This window comes from Furipterus horrens, unplaced genomic scaffold (genome assembly GCF_987537825.1).
Source record: "Furipterus horrens unplaced genomic scaffold, mFurHor1.1.pri manual_scaffold_3, whole genome shotgun sequence".
Classification (NCBI taxonomy): Eukaryota; Metazoa; Chordata; class Mammalia; order Chiroptera; family Furipteridae; genus Furipterus; species Furipterus horrens.
This window is the reverse complement of record NW_028327173.1, coordinates 125,946,140-125,962,957: the sequence shown is the minus strand read 5'-3', so window position 1 is coordinate 125,962,957 and position 16,818 is coordinate 125,946,140.

The window sequence follows — 16,818 nt, the reverse complement described above, 5'->3', positions numbered from 1 at the left end:
CCATCTTGATTGGGACTCTCTGTGCTTCCTGGATCTGCATGTCTATTTCCTTCACCAAATTAGGGAAGTTTTCTTTCATTTTTTTTAAATAGAGTTCCAGTTTATTGCTCTTTCTCTTCTCCTTCTGGCACTTCTATGACGCAAATGTTGGATCTCTTGAAGTTGTCCCAGAGGCTGCTTATACTATGCTCAATTTTTTGGATTCTTTTTTCTTTTTGCTGTTCTGATTGGTTGTTTTTTGCTTCCTTATGTTCCAAATCACTACTTTGATTCTTGGCTTCATCCACTCTATACTGTTGTTTCCCTATATATTTTTCTTTATTTTAATTAGTGTATCCTTCATTTCTTTTACTTATTTTTTATCACTGTGTGGTTGCCTCTCACTTGCACCCCCAACTGGGGACCTGACATACAACCTAGTCATGTGCCCTGACTGGGAATCAAACCAGCGACACTTGGCTCATAGGCCGATGCTCAATCCACTTAGCCACAGCAGCCAGGTTCCTTCATCTCTGATTGGATTTTTTTTATGCTGTTGAGGTCCTCACTAAGTTCCTTGAGCATCTTATAACCAGTGTTTTGAACTCTGCATTTGATAGATTGCTTATCTCCATTTTGTTTAGTTCTTTTTCTGGAGTTTTGATCTGTTCTCTCCTTTGGGCCATGTTTCTTTGTCTCCTTATTTTGGCAGCCTCCCTGTGTTTGTTTCCATGTATTAGGTAGAGCTGCTTTGACTCTGTGTCTTGATAGTGTGGCCTAATGCATTGAGTGTCCTATAGGGTCCCGTGGCATAACCTCCCCTTTCACCCAAGCTGGGTGTTCAAGGTACACCCTTCATGTGGGCTGAGGACACCCTCCTCTTGTAGTTAAGCCTTCGTTGCTGTTGGAAGATCAATGGGAGGGATTTACCCAGGCCAGTCAGCTGCAATAATTGGCTGTGACCACTGACCACCCACATCCACCCTCTGTGGGGGAATCAGCTATGCAGGGGCAGGGTGGTGGTGCTTTGACATGGACTGTAGTGTCCCCTGGGTGCACTAGTCCTGGGGTTTCCCTGGTGGTGCAGGCCAAGGTCAGTCCCCACTGTGTTTTGCCTGGGGTTGAGAGAGACTCTGGGTCCCTCAGAACGGATAAGAAACTACTCAGACACTCACCATCTGAGGATGGAAGGGAAGGGGTTTTCTCTGAGGAAAATTGCCCTTGTTTCTTTATTAGCCAGGGTTTTTATCTACTTTCTACATGGGAAATGCATAAGAAAAACATCTAGCCCTTCATCAAATGGTTGGGAGTAATAACAAAGGGAAATGCAGATTAATACAGGGTTGAAACACCCAGGTATTTTACACAAGTTCAAAAACATTTACTCTTACTCAATCATTCTGTTTTTCACATCCTACTGACAAAAATTTGGGGCTATTCAGGGAAAAACAGAGCAGGTTCCCTTTTCCTTAAAAGCCACTTTGTATTTCTATTCTATTTTTAAAATCTCCCAGAGGGTGGGATTCATAGCAAGCATGGAAGACAACCTGCCAGTTAAGACCCGGGGGGGGGCGGGGGGGACGGGGGTCGCAGGGGAGGGGCTCCACACAGCGGTCAAAGTCTTTTGAACCATGCCTGCCTATCTTCCACATCTCCCCATGCCTGTCTGTCCCCCACATGGGGCACCCTGCCTAAGCTATAAAGTAATCTGAGATGACTGCTACTTGTGCTGGGCCTAGAGATTCCCAGGCAAAAGCAAACTGTGAATCTAGGCTGGCTGCTGCTAGTGTTGGGCCTGGGGCTCACTGGAGGCCAGCTATTGCTTGTTTGAGAGGATTTAGGAAGTTGTACAGCATGAGCCAAGACCAGCCATTCATATGGAAAAACAGCTTGGGTAGGCCTGTAAGTTGGGTGGGGCAGAGTCTCTGGGGATCTCCAAGGTGTGTCAAACAGTGTGTCAGCCAGGTTGATGGAGTCTCAGATATGGCACCAGCTTGCCAGCTCTGTGGCTCTGTAGGGGGAGGGCTTGGAAAAGAGACAATGGCTTTGCTGGCCTTGATGCCAGACACTTCAGTTCCTCCCAGTATACCACTGGTGCCTTTCATGCTGCTACCCTGGTGCTGGAGCTCAGAGGGAGTGAGACTGAGCAGGTGAGTCTGTGTGTAGGTTCTTTAAGAGGAACTTCTTGGGGCTCAAGCAGTTTCTTCCACCAACTCAATCCCTATTGGTTTTTGCAGCCAGAAGTTGTGGGGACTTATCTTTCTAGCACTGGAACCCTGGGCTAGGGGGCCTGGTGTTGGGCTGGGACACCTCACTCCCAAGATATTCCTCCTGAATTTCTTTCCACTACACATGAGTGAGGGATCAGCCCATTCCACATCTGTGCCCCTCCTACCAGTCTGGATGGATGTGGTTTCTTTAATTCCATAATTGTCAGACTTCCATTCAACTCAATTTCTGACAGTTCTGAGTGATGGTTGTTCTATATTTTAGTTGTAATTTTGATGAGGTTGTGCAAAGAGGTGATCCATATCTACCTACACTGAAATCAGGAAGGGGTCTTATCATGCTGATTACCTCACTGATATTGATTAGGAAATCCCAGACTGATTGGTTAAAATTCCACTCTTGAGAGAGGCTAAAACTGCAATTAGTTGATTTAGTGATATGGCTTGGCAAAAGTGACTCCATTTTGACTTGTTGTTTCTTTTCTTAACAGGACATGTATTATGATGACATTGTCTGGTTTGTGCATGGAGGCAATCCAATGCTGAAACAATGCCTGAAACACAGTAAATGCTCAAATATTTGTTAAATGGGTGAATGTTTATAAAAAATAAGATCTAGAATGACTACAACCTTGTCCATTATATGTTCCATGTAGTCTTCCAGAAGCTAGAAAATTACCCTCTGGTTCAGATAATCCTGTATTGTGTCCTTAAAAAAATACACAATGGTTACACAACTAACCATGAGGGAGAAAGACTGAAGGAAGGAGAAAGGAGGCCACTTACTACTTTACATAATTCTATATGCTTTAGCTTTTCCTACAAGCATGTAATACTGTTGTGATCATTCATAAGAGCAGAGGAAGGGTGGAGAGAGCTTAAAATTCTTAGAAAATATGTGTAAAATAAATTGTGAACCAAAAAAGGCTACTTTGGCAAGCCTAACAAGCTGAATAACTAAAAGTAACCACACAGGATGTTGTGATCTTTTTTTTTTTAATCCTGGCTGAGCAAGTTATGGTGGAAGTCATGTCCTAATGCCTATATGATAGATTAATCTCTGTCTGTTCTTTTTGTGCATCTATAATAACATACTTAAAATATGAAAATAATCTCTTTTGGGAACATATATGAAGAAACCCAAAACAATAATTCAAAAGAACACAAGCACCCCTATGTTCATTGCAGCATTATTTTACAAACGCCAAGATACGGAAGCAGCCCAAGTGTCCATCAGTAGATGAGTGGATAAAACAACTATGGGACATTTACAATAATGGAATACTACTCGGCTATAAAAAAATATATAGTTTTACCTTTTGTGATAGTATGGATGGACCTGGAGAACATTATGCTAAGTGAAATAAGCCAGAGAAAGACAAATACCATGTGATTTCACTTATATGTGGAATCTAATAAACAAACTAAGTGGACAAGGAAAATGGGGACAGACTCATAGAGAGCAGGATGGCAACTATTGAGGGGGAGCGTAGAGGGTAAAGGGATGGAGCAAAAAGGAAAAGGACTCATGGACATGGACAACACCGTGGTGGTTGCAGGGGGAGGGGGTGTAAGGAGCCTAAATGATAATTGGAAAAATATCATTTAAAAATTTAAAAACAAAAAGAAAACAATCTATTCTCTAGACCTGATATGGGTGAGACAAATTCAACATTTCTCATTATTATCTTATACCTGTATACTTTTGTAAACCAGGTATGTATAATGTTAACTATCCTGCACCCACCAAAGTAGAAGAAGTATGTATCTCTCTATTTTATTTTTTATTCAATCCTAGAGATTTCCCCTTTTTTTTTCTCCTGTCCCCTTAATCTGCCACCAATAGGTTTCATGTGATCTTTCTATGTCTTCTCCTTTGATTTTAATATATAAAATTGTTGATGTAAGAAATGTCCAAACACATAGAAAATTTTTATGAGTTTATATTGACCAAACTGATTACATATGCCAGGGAGTAATATCTCAAATCCTAAGAGTAATAGAACAATGGACAGATCTTGCTTGAGGCAAAGATAAACCTTTTACTAAGAAGGTATATGTCTGGAAAGAAAGAAAGGAATAGTTATGTGCCTGGGGCATAACTACCCACCATGACCTGCCCCGTTAGGAATTTATGATCAGATCACCCTTGAGGTTTCTTTCAGTAAAACGTTTTTTTATTTGTTTTTTTTTTGTTGTTGTTGTTTTATTTTTTTTTTTTGTCCACCATTTCCCCTCTTGGTCATAAGTCAATCCAAAGGATGCATTGATAACCAATCTTTTGGTTGAATAGTGCAGTCTCCTAGTGCTAGGAAGGCTTATTCCTAGGAAGTCTCAGTACTGATGTCATCTTTTTGACCACTGGGGATGGGGCAATACCAGGGGATCTGCGTTGAGGCTGAATTTTTCCCCAATAAAGAAGGGCAGGTAAGTGGAAGGCAGTCAGGTCCTACTTATGCACTTCATTGCAAAAAACAAACAAACAAAAAAAAGCAACTTTAAATCATTACTATCCTATGAACTATCACAATTCAAGCTTTGCCTTCTGTCTCATTTTTCCACATTTGGCATCTAATATAACATTTACATAAACCATTAATAGTGTCTTATATGTATTTACTAAGCATAACAGTTGGATTACATAAAAAATCTAAGAACAAGTATAACTATTATGACTAATATCATTAACAACTAAGTAAAAACAAACAAAATGGATTCTGAGTTCAGTATCAATTTATAGGTTTTCAGGCCTTGTCTATGTTTTCGGATATCTGTCTACCTCCAGCGTCTGCAGCTTCCCATCCTTGAGGACTCTTTGATGTCCATAGAGAGGGGTAGATGTCCACTTGTAGTTAGGCACCTAATAAATCCCTTCCAATGGGGTTGATGAATGTTTTTTATTTCATGTCCTTTCCAATAATCAAAATCTCCATGTGTCAGTCGGTTATCTTTAAAGTCTTAGTCTCCTGGGAACTTACTGTGAAAGGAAGCAGTTCCCAACTTGGCATTTTTTTAAAGTAACTCTATCAAACCCCTTTCAATAATGTCCTCTTTCAATAATGTCAGCTAAGTTTCTTTATCTAATTTAAATCCAGCTTAAATGTACTATGATGCATGAAGCAATGGAAAAAATGAAAAATGGGGTGCCAAGGAACAGGCTCAACATTTATTTGAACCTTCATTCTAAACTTGCATTCTACTCCAGAAGTATTTATATATCTGCACTTGTTTCAATATATAAGTATTATCCCCCAGTGAATCCACTGTTTCAGGAAGATGGGAATTGTGCACATGGTGGTTTCAAGTATCCCTAGCGCACACACCAACTGAGATTCAAGTTTGAAAACCTGCCTTCAGCCTCTCCCATCTCACCTTCAGCTTGGACTTGATGATCAAAGTCTCCTGGCAATTCCAGGAATCCAGGATTCACAGGCTTCACTTAGGTGCTCACACCATCTTCCCAACACAGAGCTGTTCCTACCACACTTCTATTTGCTCAGAAACCATAGGTATCCCTTATTTCCTTCTGCATTTGGTATAGGCTCCTTTGTCACGCTTTCTAGAATCTCCACAGGAGACTGCACCCTCCTGGTTACTGTTGTCTCCACACCAGCTGGTGGCCCCACACTCGCAAATGGCCCCTCCATTCATAAACACTACATGCTTGCTCCCACTTTTATGCCTGTAATTTCTTTCTCACTTGCCTCTAAATGTCCAAATCATCTTCTTACAGACCAGCTTAAGTTTTTCTTCTCAAATTTAATAATTTCCTCTCTTCCCAATACAGTGGCAGCCTATTGGTGCCAACAATTTTGCTTGTCACTTAATTTTTCTGATATTTTTGGGTAACACCTTAGCTCTGGTCCCTAAGCCCGCCCCTAAATCATCCCAATAGCCACTTTCCCTCCCCTGCTTCCCCAACTCCATGCCAAGTCTCTATCCCGGTCCCTGTCTAGTTCGTTCCTCCAGGCCTTCCAGAAGCAGTAATCGTGGCCCTGAAACTCAGCCCCCTCCTGCTTTCCTGTCAGTCTTCCCTGGTTCTCACTACTGCTGCTGCCAGGCGCAAGGGGATCCCGCCCCCTGGCTGGGCACCCTCACATCCTCATGGTGGGCTCTGGGTTCCAACCTTCCTAGGCAGATGGAACATTGGTTACTACATTTCTCAATCCTCTACAACTCAACCGAACAAATCAGACTTGTGCTGTTCCCAGGTGTGTGAATGATGAGCATGCAGGTTACTCAAAGAGAAGCATGCAAGGCCTCCATGAAAACAGGGCACAGTCCACTGGAGAAAACAGTCTAGAAGAGGTAGGAATTTCCCCTGCCTGGGATGTGAGGATGTCAGGAAGACAAAAGAGGTGACCTTTGACCTGAGCCTCAAAGATTGTGTATAATTCTCCAGCTTGAAGTTGGAAATCAGGAGGAGGTGGCCATGTGGACACATTCCAGACAGAAGAAACTGCCTGAGCCAGAGGCACTGAGGACATGAATGTCCCCGGCCTCTTAGAATAGCAAGCACACTGGTTCAGCTCATGACTGGGTTGTCACTAAATTTTTCCATTTATGAAATGCTTTCCCAGTTCCAGATAAAAGAAGAAATATTTTGAAGATTAGGACAGAGCTTGGGCATGTGTGTTCTCCTTACTGGAGGTAAACCTTATCCTTTGAAACAAGATCCTTTTTTGTAAATATCCTAAAGGCAATTAGAGGAGAATCTAGTGATTCATGTAGGTTACCAAACTGGTTCATGCTCCATGAAGTGAGTAAAAAAGTAATGAACTTGTTCTTCTTGGCCCATAAAGGGATTCAGAAGGCAATTTTAAAAGTTAGTAGCCCACCCTCACTGGTGTGGCTCAATTTGTTGGTGCATTGTCCCATACATCAAAAGGTCTCCTGATCGATTCCCAGTCAGGGCACATACCCAGGTTACAGGTTCTATCCCTGGTTAGGGTACATATAGGAGACAGCTGATGAATGTTTCTCTCACATCGATATTCCTCTCTCTCTCTCTCTCTTCCTCTATCTCTCTAAAATAAATCCATAAACATATTTTTAAAATAAATAAATATGTTAGTGACCAAGCTGGAAATACTGTAAATAAATTATCTTAGAATACTCCCTCAGCTCCCACTCTTACCTTAAATTACTGACCAAGCTCTACAACCATTTCCCTAGCCATTGAATGACTCCTTTATCCTGACCACCTCAGTACTTTTCTTCCCAGTTCCTCTGTTAGGTTAACCAGTGATCCTCACCTGGATGAATTAAAGGTACAGTATGACTAACACATTTGTTGGTTAGGGAAACGGTGGAAAAAAGGTTATCATTTTCTATTTTGATGAAAAATATTCAGTTGTTATGTTCTTGCAGATCACATGAAACTGTGGGCTACATTTCACCAGCTACATATATGGTTCATATATTGGATAGTTCCACCACATTGAGAATTCTAAAAGCTTTTCCACTCCCTCTAGGAATTGGGGTGGGGTTACATATTCTCCCAGGCACCTCCCACGGTGTCCCCTCCAAGTTTTGCAGATGAGCGGCATGAGCCTCATACCTCATCTTTCTGTTTTGTCCCCAAACCCAATCTTTCCTCACTACTGCTGAAGAGAGCTTTATACGAACCTCTCTATGATTTTTTACCATCTCAGCATGACAGGCAAGTTTCTTCACACTTCTGCTCTGCCCTCTCTCCCCCGAGCACTATGAGCAATTACTCCTGTCCTGTGCGGCACACCCTCTCTCTGCCTGCATAAGAGAACTACTATTCCTTCCCTCTACTGGGAAGCACCTGAGTCCCACTCCTGCCGCTCCTCCTGGGGAGCTCCAGCTGGCCTTTCAAGGATCAGATCCACGGCCTCCTCCTTCATGTTGCCCTCACTGTCTCCTTCAGATCCCAAACAATCCTCCATCCCTCCATGAGGACACAGCACTTAGCTCACCCCTCCCCAAGAGCACCTGCTACCTATATTTGTCACTGTCACCCCACCATTCAGAGAGCTCCTGGGTGACGAGCCCTATGCCTTTTCATGCTTATGTCCCAGCAGTGCCTGGGACAAATTAGGTTCTCAGCAAATGTTTGATGAAGGAATAAATAAAAGAAAGAAGAGCTCTTAGAACACTTTGGCAGCAGTAGCATCAGAAAAATAAACAGGTTCCCAATGGCACTACTATTAGGAATAAAATTAATTTTAAAAAATAGTGACATGCTATACTTATCTTGGCTGTTGTAGGGGGGAAATCATTTGAAAATATGAAAGTTTTAGAGATATCATCTCCCGATTTTAAAAATGATTTAATATATGTCATAGATACACACCTAAGAGTCATGACTAATTAAGCCACAAAGTATCACCTTCTGCTTCCTGTTCCAGGCTGGAATAAAGATAAAAATCAGAAGGTATGAAAATCTGATGACTAACAATGAGTTGTTTAAAAAAAAAAAAAAAAGAGCAAGTGTCTGATACACTGATATCATTCTAAGTACTTAATAGGATAGACATCACCAACAAACTAGAAGGTTTTTGCCGTTCCTGAAGGCTTTTTCCTTCATCATTCTCAGGTCAGCTCAGCTAAGAGCTCATTTAATTTGATGAACTTCATCTATGCACTGGGCAGGTGCTATGCAAGGTCAGCCTCACCAGCTCCCTAAGACACTCGGTCTAGTCAGAGAGATGCTTCCTGGTGTAAGTGCTCTGATGAAGCATCATGTGGGGGCCACCAGAGCCCAGATAGGAGGCATCCAGTCTGGTGAGCAACACACCTATTCCCCAAGGAGCTCATTTTGTCACTTTATTTCATCAATAGGCTGCCCTTGACTTTTCATATTTTTTATGTCCATAGAACTGGCATTTTTTAAACACATAATGATGACCCCAAACCACCCTTATGAACAGACGTCAGCTCTCTCCCGGCACTTGACCAACTTTTTTTATCCCAGTACTTCCCATTCTTGCTAATTCCTAAGTAGGATTTTCTCATTCCCAACTTAGTGCCTCTGTAAATGCCATCCTCAAGAAAGCTTCTCCCTCAGGCAGTGCAATGTATTCTCCTCCTGAAAGTCAGTGTTTCTCATCCAGGGGTTATTTTGCCCACCCACCCCACCCCATCCCACCCCCAGGGAATATTTGGCAATATCTGGAGTACATTTTAGGTGTCGTAACTGGGGGTTGCTATAGGCACCTACAGGGATGCTGCTAAATATCCACAATGGATGGGACAGCCCCCACAACGAAGTTATCTGGCCCCAGAATGTCACTAGTACCCAGATTGGGAAATGCTGCTTTAAGTTGAGATTTAAGTTTATCTATTTGTATTAGGAAATATTCCTGATTTAACATAACCAACTCTGATCATGCCTTTGCTTTGTATTTCCTCAGAATGTACAGAGTGTTCTAGGTTAACTTAGATATAAAGTTAAGAATCACAGTGTCTCAGGAGCAGATAAGACTTTAAAAGCCACATAGTCTAACCATTTCCTCATCAACATTGCTTGTACACATCTGTTGCATGTAAAAATGTTGTCTTTCCTCAACTGATTGTAAACAAGTCTATTAAAGCCCTTCATGTTTGTGCATGTGCAAACATTTATTGAGCACCAACTATATACCAAGCACTATCTTAGGCACTGGGATATAGTGAGACAGACATTATCTCTGCTCTTATGAATCTTAAGTTTAATGGAATAAACATATTTAAAAACTCATGTAAGCCCTGGCTGTTGTGGCTCAGTGGATTGAGCACTGGCCTATAGACCAAAGGGTCATTGGTTCAATTCCCAGTGAGGGCACATGCCTGGGTTGTGGGCCAGGTCCCCAGTCATGGGAGTGCAAGAGGCAACCACACATTGATGTTTCTCTCCCTCTCTTTCTCCTTCCCTTCCCCTCTCTCTAAAAACAAAATAAATAAAGTCTTTAAAAACAAAAGATGTGGGAAAACTTGTTTAGGTGTTCAATAAAATTAAGCATGTAGGTTAAGTAAAAGCAACTTTTAACTCTCAAGAAAAACAAATTGTGACCATCTTATACCACTTAGTTACAGTATTAAGTGATTAAATAATGTAACTACTTAATAATGATTTTGAAAAGAAAGCCTGTGCTAATATTCATATTGAGAGGACACAGAGTATAAGAAAGCCTCTAGGTCCTTATCGACCATACAGAAAGTAAACACTATTATCAAAAGTTGACAAATCAAAAATCCATAGTAGTATTAAGCATATTATTTAGATAAAAGGAAGTGAATACTAGAAAAACAACTACATTGGAAGGAGATGCCTCTGGGTAGCAGCATCATGGCTAGGGGAGGGAAACACTGTTTTGTTGCATTTTAGTACTATTTTATTCTTAAAACAGTCCATATATTAACTTCATAAAAATTAAAATTAAAAAATTCTCATGGTGCAGCCATTCTGGAAACAGTATGGAATTTCCTCAAAAAACTAAAAATGGAACTGCCTTTTGATCTAGCAATTCTACTGCTAGGATTATACCCAAAGAAGCCTGAAACATCAATTCAAAAGAACCTATGCACCCCTATGTTCATAGCAGCGCTATTTACCATAGCCAAGTGCTGGAAACAGCCTAAGTGCCCATCAGTGGATGAGTGGATCAAAAAACTGTGGTACATTTACATGATGGAATACTGTGCAGCAGAAAGAAAGAGGGAACTCATACCTTTTGCGACAATATGGATAAAACTGGAGATTATTATGCCTAGTGAAATAACCCAGGTGGTAAAAGAAAAATACCACTTGATCTCACCTAATACAGGAACCTATTGAACAAAACAAACAAATGAGCAAAATAGAACCAGAGGCATAGAAACAAGGAACAGACTGACAGTGACCAGAGGGAAGGGCAGAAGGGGATAAGGGAAAAAAAGGAAGAAGGGTCTAGTCAAAGAACTAGCATAAATGGCCCATGGACATGGACAACAGGGTGGGGATTGACTGTGGGAGAGGTGGGGAGGTAGGCAGTACAGGGAGAGCAATGGGGGGGGAATGGGACAACTGTAATAGAAAAACAATTTTTTTAAAATGAAAAATTTTCTGAGATATTTTCAATGATAAAGGGCAAAGCTTTAGGTATTACCTAAAGATGAAAATAATTTTTTAATATCCTTTATTGATTATGCGTTACAGTTGTCCCAATTTTTCTTCCCTTTATTTCCCTCCACCAAGTGATCCCTCTCCCTCCAGTCGTCCCCCGCCCCCTTAGTCCATGCCCATTGGTTATGCATATAGTTCTTCTCAACATCTTCCTGTCTACTCCACTCCCTCCTACTATGCTTCTTAATTCCTGTACCATCTCCCTCCCTTTCCCTGCTTCCCCCTCCTGGCTGACCTCCCCCCAGTATGTTCCCCATACCTATAATTCTTTTCCCACTCTCATTGTCTACTTAGTTTGCCTTTGTTTCAATTCCCTAGATTCTGTTGTTGGTTGTTGTGATACAGTTTTCATTTTAATATTCATAGTTTTGATCCTCTTTCTCCTAAACAAGTCCCTTCAACATTTCATATAATAGTGGTTTGAATCTGATGAACTCCTTCAGTTTTACTTTGTCCTGGAAGCACTTTCTCTGCCCTTCTATTCTGAATGACAGCTTCGCTGGATAGAGTAATTGTGGTTGTAGGTGTTTGCTTGTCATTACTTTGAATATTTCTTGCCAGTCCCTTTTGCCTGCAGAGTTTCTTTTGAGAAATCAGCTGATAGACTTATTGGGACCCCTTTGTGCGTAATTCTCTTCTTCTCTCTTGCTGCTTTTAAGATTCTCTCTTTATCCTTAATTTTTTGACATTTTGATTATAATGTGTCTTGGTGTGGTTCTCCCTGGGTCCAGTTGTTTTGGAACTCTATTCTTCCTGGACCTGTAAGTCTATTTCCTTCCCCAAGTTAGGGAAGTTCTGCTTCATTATTTTTTCACATCATTTTTCAATTTTTTGTTCTTCTTCACCTTCTGGCAATCCTATGATTTAGATGTTGGCCCGCTTATAGCTGTCCCAGAGGTTTCCGAGCCTTTCCTCATTTTCCTCATTTTTTGTTTCCTCTTTCTGCACTGGTTGACTATTTGTTCCTTCCCTATGTTCCAATTTTTTTATTTGACCCCTGCTTTTCTTTCCCTCACCACTAGTTTCGTATGTGTTTTTGTTCATTTCAGCAGGACTAGCCTTCATTCCTTCCCCATCTTGTTTAAGATCTGCTATCATGTCTGTAAGCATTCTTATAACCAAAGCTCTGAACTGTGCCTCAGAAAGACTTCCTATCTACTGATCTGTTAGATTAGATATTTGCTGTCTGCATCACCAGGATCTCTATCACAATCTGTGCCATCCTGACAGTTTTGTGTTTACCTTTCCTTCCTGTTCGGGGCTGTCACACCTCCTATGCTATAGGGAGCAGAGCCCCGTGCACTCATCACTACCGGGCGACCCTTCTCACCATGCTGTGGCATTTTTTATGAGGGTGGGGGTCCAAGATGGATCCCTGTCGTTCACTCTCTGCTGAGAGACCTGAAGCCTCCTCCTCCATCCCCACCCTCTCTGGGCCTCACAGTCCAAGGCAATGGGGGTCTGCCTTCTTTGGCATTGGAATTGCAAGCTGAAGGGTCTGGTCTGCAGCCAGGGGTGCTCCCCAGGAGCTTCTCGCCTCCCCTTAAATACAGCTGTCTGTGCTTACCGCCATCCCGCTGATGTTGCTGCAGCTGCCGCCATCAGCACTGCTTGACCTCTCCACCCCAACTTTGCCCCTCCTACCTGTCTGGACAAGCACCACTTCTTTATAACTTTATACATTGGACTTCCATTTATTTTCTGGAACTTCTGGTTATTTCTGATTTTGCAGCAGTTTTATTCCTTACTAGTTGTGGAGGGAGACAGAGCATGTCAGTCTAGACTTCCATCTTGGCCAGATGTCTGAAAATAATTCTTTTATTCAAGACACACTGGCGAAGAGCACTTTCCATGGAAGTCTGGACCATCTGTGATCTCTCTTGAGTTCTGTAGGCAAAAGCTAATGAAGATATAAGGTATATTCTGACAGACTAGGATCCTACCTATGAATTACTCATAATGTTGTTACATAACAGGAAACTGCCTTGACAACTGGTATATTATGAATACATTGTGGATACAGGGACCACTATATGATTCTATGAAATAATTCTAAACCAGAAGTTGAACACTTCAAAGCTGAAGTTACTTTATAAAGTAGCTTAGTTACTACAGTAAAAGGAGAAAGGAGATCACTCTGGCTCTACTATCTAGAGTACTGCAAAAGAGGGTATTTCTGCATGTACCTAAGAATCCTTAGTTAGCCCCAGCTGGTGTGTCTCAGTGGCTTGAGTGCTGACCTGCAAACCAGAGGGTTACCAGTTTGATTCCAAGTCAGGACACATGACTGGGTTGAGGGCTTAGGTCCACAATGGGGGCATGCGAGAGGCAACCACACATTGATGTTTCCCTCCCTCTCTTTCCCCCTCCCTTCCCCTCTCTCTACAAATAAATAAAATCTTTATTTAAAAAAAAAAGAAGAATCCTTAGTTAAATACACCCAATCCGGCAATTTAAAAACCCAAGAAAAAGTGACTCAACTTGAGAGTCTTTGAAGTGACTCATGTTGGCTACTTTTATGATAACACAGATGGATTGCACACCAATGAAAGTAGTTTAAGAGGCTAAGAGTTCATTTAAATATAATATTGTTTCTTTAAACCCTATGATTTGAAAATATCATGACTGATGCTCATCTGTTTGCATTTGACTTAAGGATATTCTGGAAGAGCATCATCACACTTTCCCATGGCAGCTGTGCTTGGAGGGACATTGCTTCCAGGCCTCCGCAGCTACAGGAGAGGCCCAGCTTTTACAGGCTGGGCCAGAGATTCTGCAGGAAGCTCCAAACATGACTTAAGGCTCTGAATGAAGACTGAGTAAGCTGATTTTGACACATATGTAAATCCACCCCCCATCTCCATCATTTCCACCCCATATTCTTCACTGATCAAGCAACATCAGGAGCCCAAAGTACTTTTACACTCCTTTGGATTCTGGGGAACAGTAGCACTTGCTACCTCTACCTGAGATACGCTGGAAGAGTGGCAGATTATAAAAACTTCGGGGTGAGCAACCCTGATGATTCATCTGTGAGTTTACTCAGCATTGTGTGACAAGAACTGGCAGTACAAAGGGAATATTTAAAAGGCTCAGAAGCTCTCAGGAAGCTCACAGCCCAGATGCATGACATGATCCATACAATTCCATGGCCACTGCAGGGGAAGCAGCTGATGCCAGGAGCCCAGAGGCACCAGCCACAGGCTACCCTGAGGAGCACTCACCTTCATCAGAACCCTCTGCCATTTGTCTTCAGATCCTGCTTTATTGTAATGTAAGCACTGAAAAAGTCAAAATATTGGAGGACTGAAACAATTAAAAATCTGCCTTGTGGCTGAATGGCAGGTATGTGGCTCAGCTTCTGTGCCCTGAATGGCAAACTGAAGGTCACCCTAAAGGTTCCTTGTGTAAGTTCCAGCAAAGCAGACTTAAAGATCGTATGTGATCATTTGCTGCTCTTGTTGTGTTTATGCAAACAGGATAAACTAAAAATGGACTTAATGCAGTCCCTTTAATGACAGGGAGAGGAATCCTAAGGAGAAAAATCGTGATTCAAGGAAAATCACAATGCTCAGTGGTAGACGATAAAGTAGTGCAGCTAACCATCTTTAAAGTTTCTTTTCATTTAAAATTTGTTTTCATTTGAAAGTTAAACTAGGTCTATGACATCATCAAAGATGCTTAATTTACAGGCAAGAAGAATGTCAAATGCCTTGCAACTAGATGTCTTCCCAATAAGACAGTCTCACAGATCTATAGACTGGTTTTTGGGTTATGTTGTGTAAATTAACACCTGTGTTCTTTTTCAAAGGGCATAAGCCTATGATCTCATTACCTGAGTGATTGTCTGTATGTACAGGCATCACTTAATCCTGTCTGCATCATTACCTCCTGAGACTCAGCAGTTTGGCTGAACTAAGTGGTTGGGTTGGTGAAGTATGGGGTGGTCTGTGGGCTTCACTTTAAAACTGGTTTCTCTTTTCTATCCTAATGGCCTGGACAGAAAGGGCCCAGAGGTCTGAGGGGGAAAACCTAATATATTCCCCTCAACCCAAACTAAGTATTGTGGGCAAAAGAGCTTTGGACAGGTGTGATGTGCCTTGCACACCTTCCTCTAAAGAGCCTTTTTTTTTCCTTATGTGGGACATTGAAAAATTAATCCCTGCCTTTTGTCTTCTAGTGGTTATGGTTTTAATGATGCCTTTTAACCCTGTTGCCAAATCTGTTGCCCCCAGGATACAACAATGATGCCAGCTTCTTAAACTGAGGATGATGTTGCCCAGGGACAGCCAACTGACCTGGAGTCTGCAAGATCCTTCCCCATGTGGGAAGGCTACCCTCCCCTCCACACCCTCACTCTTATTAGGGATTTCTGGACCCAAGGATAGGTAGGACAATGACCATGTCCAGCTTGAAGCAGTTAGAGGAGCACAAGACCTTTGCCCATTGTCCTTTATAAGATTATAAATGGTCTTAAGTCTGAGAGGGGGGAATTGTTACAGAGCAGGGTCTCCTCCAAAAATATTAATTTTAAAATAATAATAATAATAATATAGGAAAGGTGAAGCCAAAGAACTGATGTGCACAACCCATGGACATGAACTAAGGGGGGTGGGATTGCTGGAGGGAAGGGAGGTACTGGGTTGAGGGGTGCAAGGGCAAAAGAAATTGGGACAACTGTAACAGCATAATCAATAAAATATACTTTTTTAAAAAATCTGCCTTGCCATTTCCCTGTCTAGAATAACAGGCACAGATAAAAGCAGGTGCTAATTTTTTTTTTAAATCTCTCCCAATGACACTTCACAGTTGTACAGTATCGAAACAACCCCCTTCTTTGTGTTTCTACTCTTTTCTAACCCACCAAAAGCTTCTGTTCTCTAAAATCAAAGGCTATCAGAAACTTTACCGTTTGAAATTATATCAGTAAAAATAAAATATTCCATTTCTGACTAAAGAATCCAAGTCACTTTGACAAAGAGAAGCAGTCTTGTTGTACAACCCAAGTACAAAGCTTCAGAGAAGCAGCGTTCTACTTCTAAACTTGGTTATTTCCAAGAAAACAACACTCTGGGGCCACTTCACAGTTTAGACCTGATGTTGACTCCTTTACATGAGGCTTATTTGGCTTTTAACCTGTCAAACTACTGCTTTGTTTAAATTTTATTTCTCCCCTCCCCTCAAATCTTATATTAATTATATCCTTTGTTTGAACCTCTTGTGTGTAGCCTCCCTCATTGCAATAAGTTAATAAATCTGACTTTGTCAAATTACAGATCTGTAGATGGGCTGGGACAGCATCAAATTTCCAAATGCTACCTAACAATCTAGATACTATAATATTGGGGAGCTGACTAAACAGCTGTGGCAGGGAAGATTAGCAAATTTATCCCTTAGGTTTACTTCCTTAGTACATATCATCATTTGGTAGCTTGAAATTTGATACTAGGCTTTAATTACAATGACTGAAATGTGAAAATAGCTTTTTAAGAGCTCTAA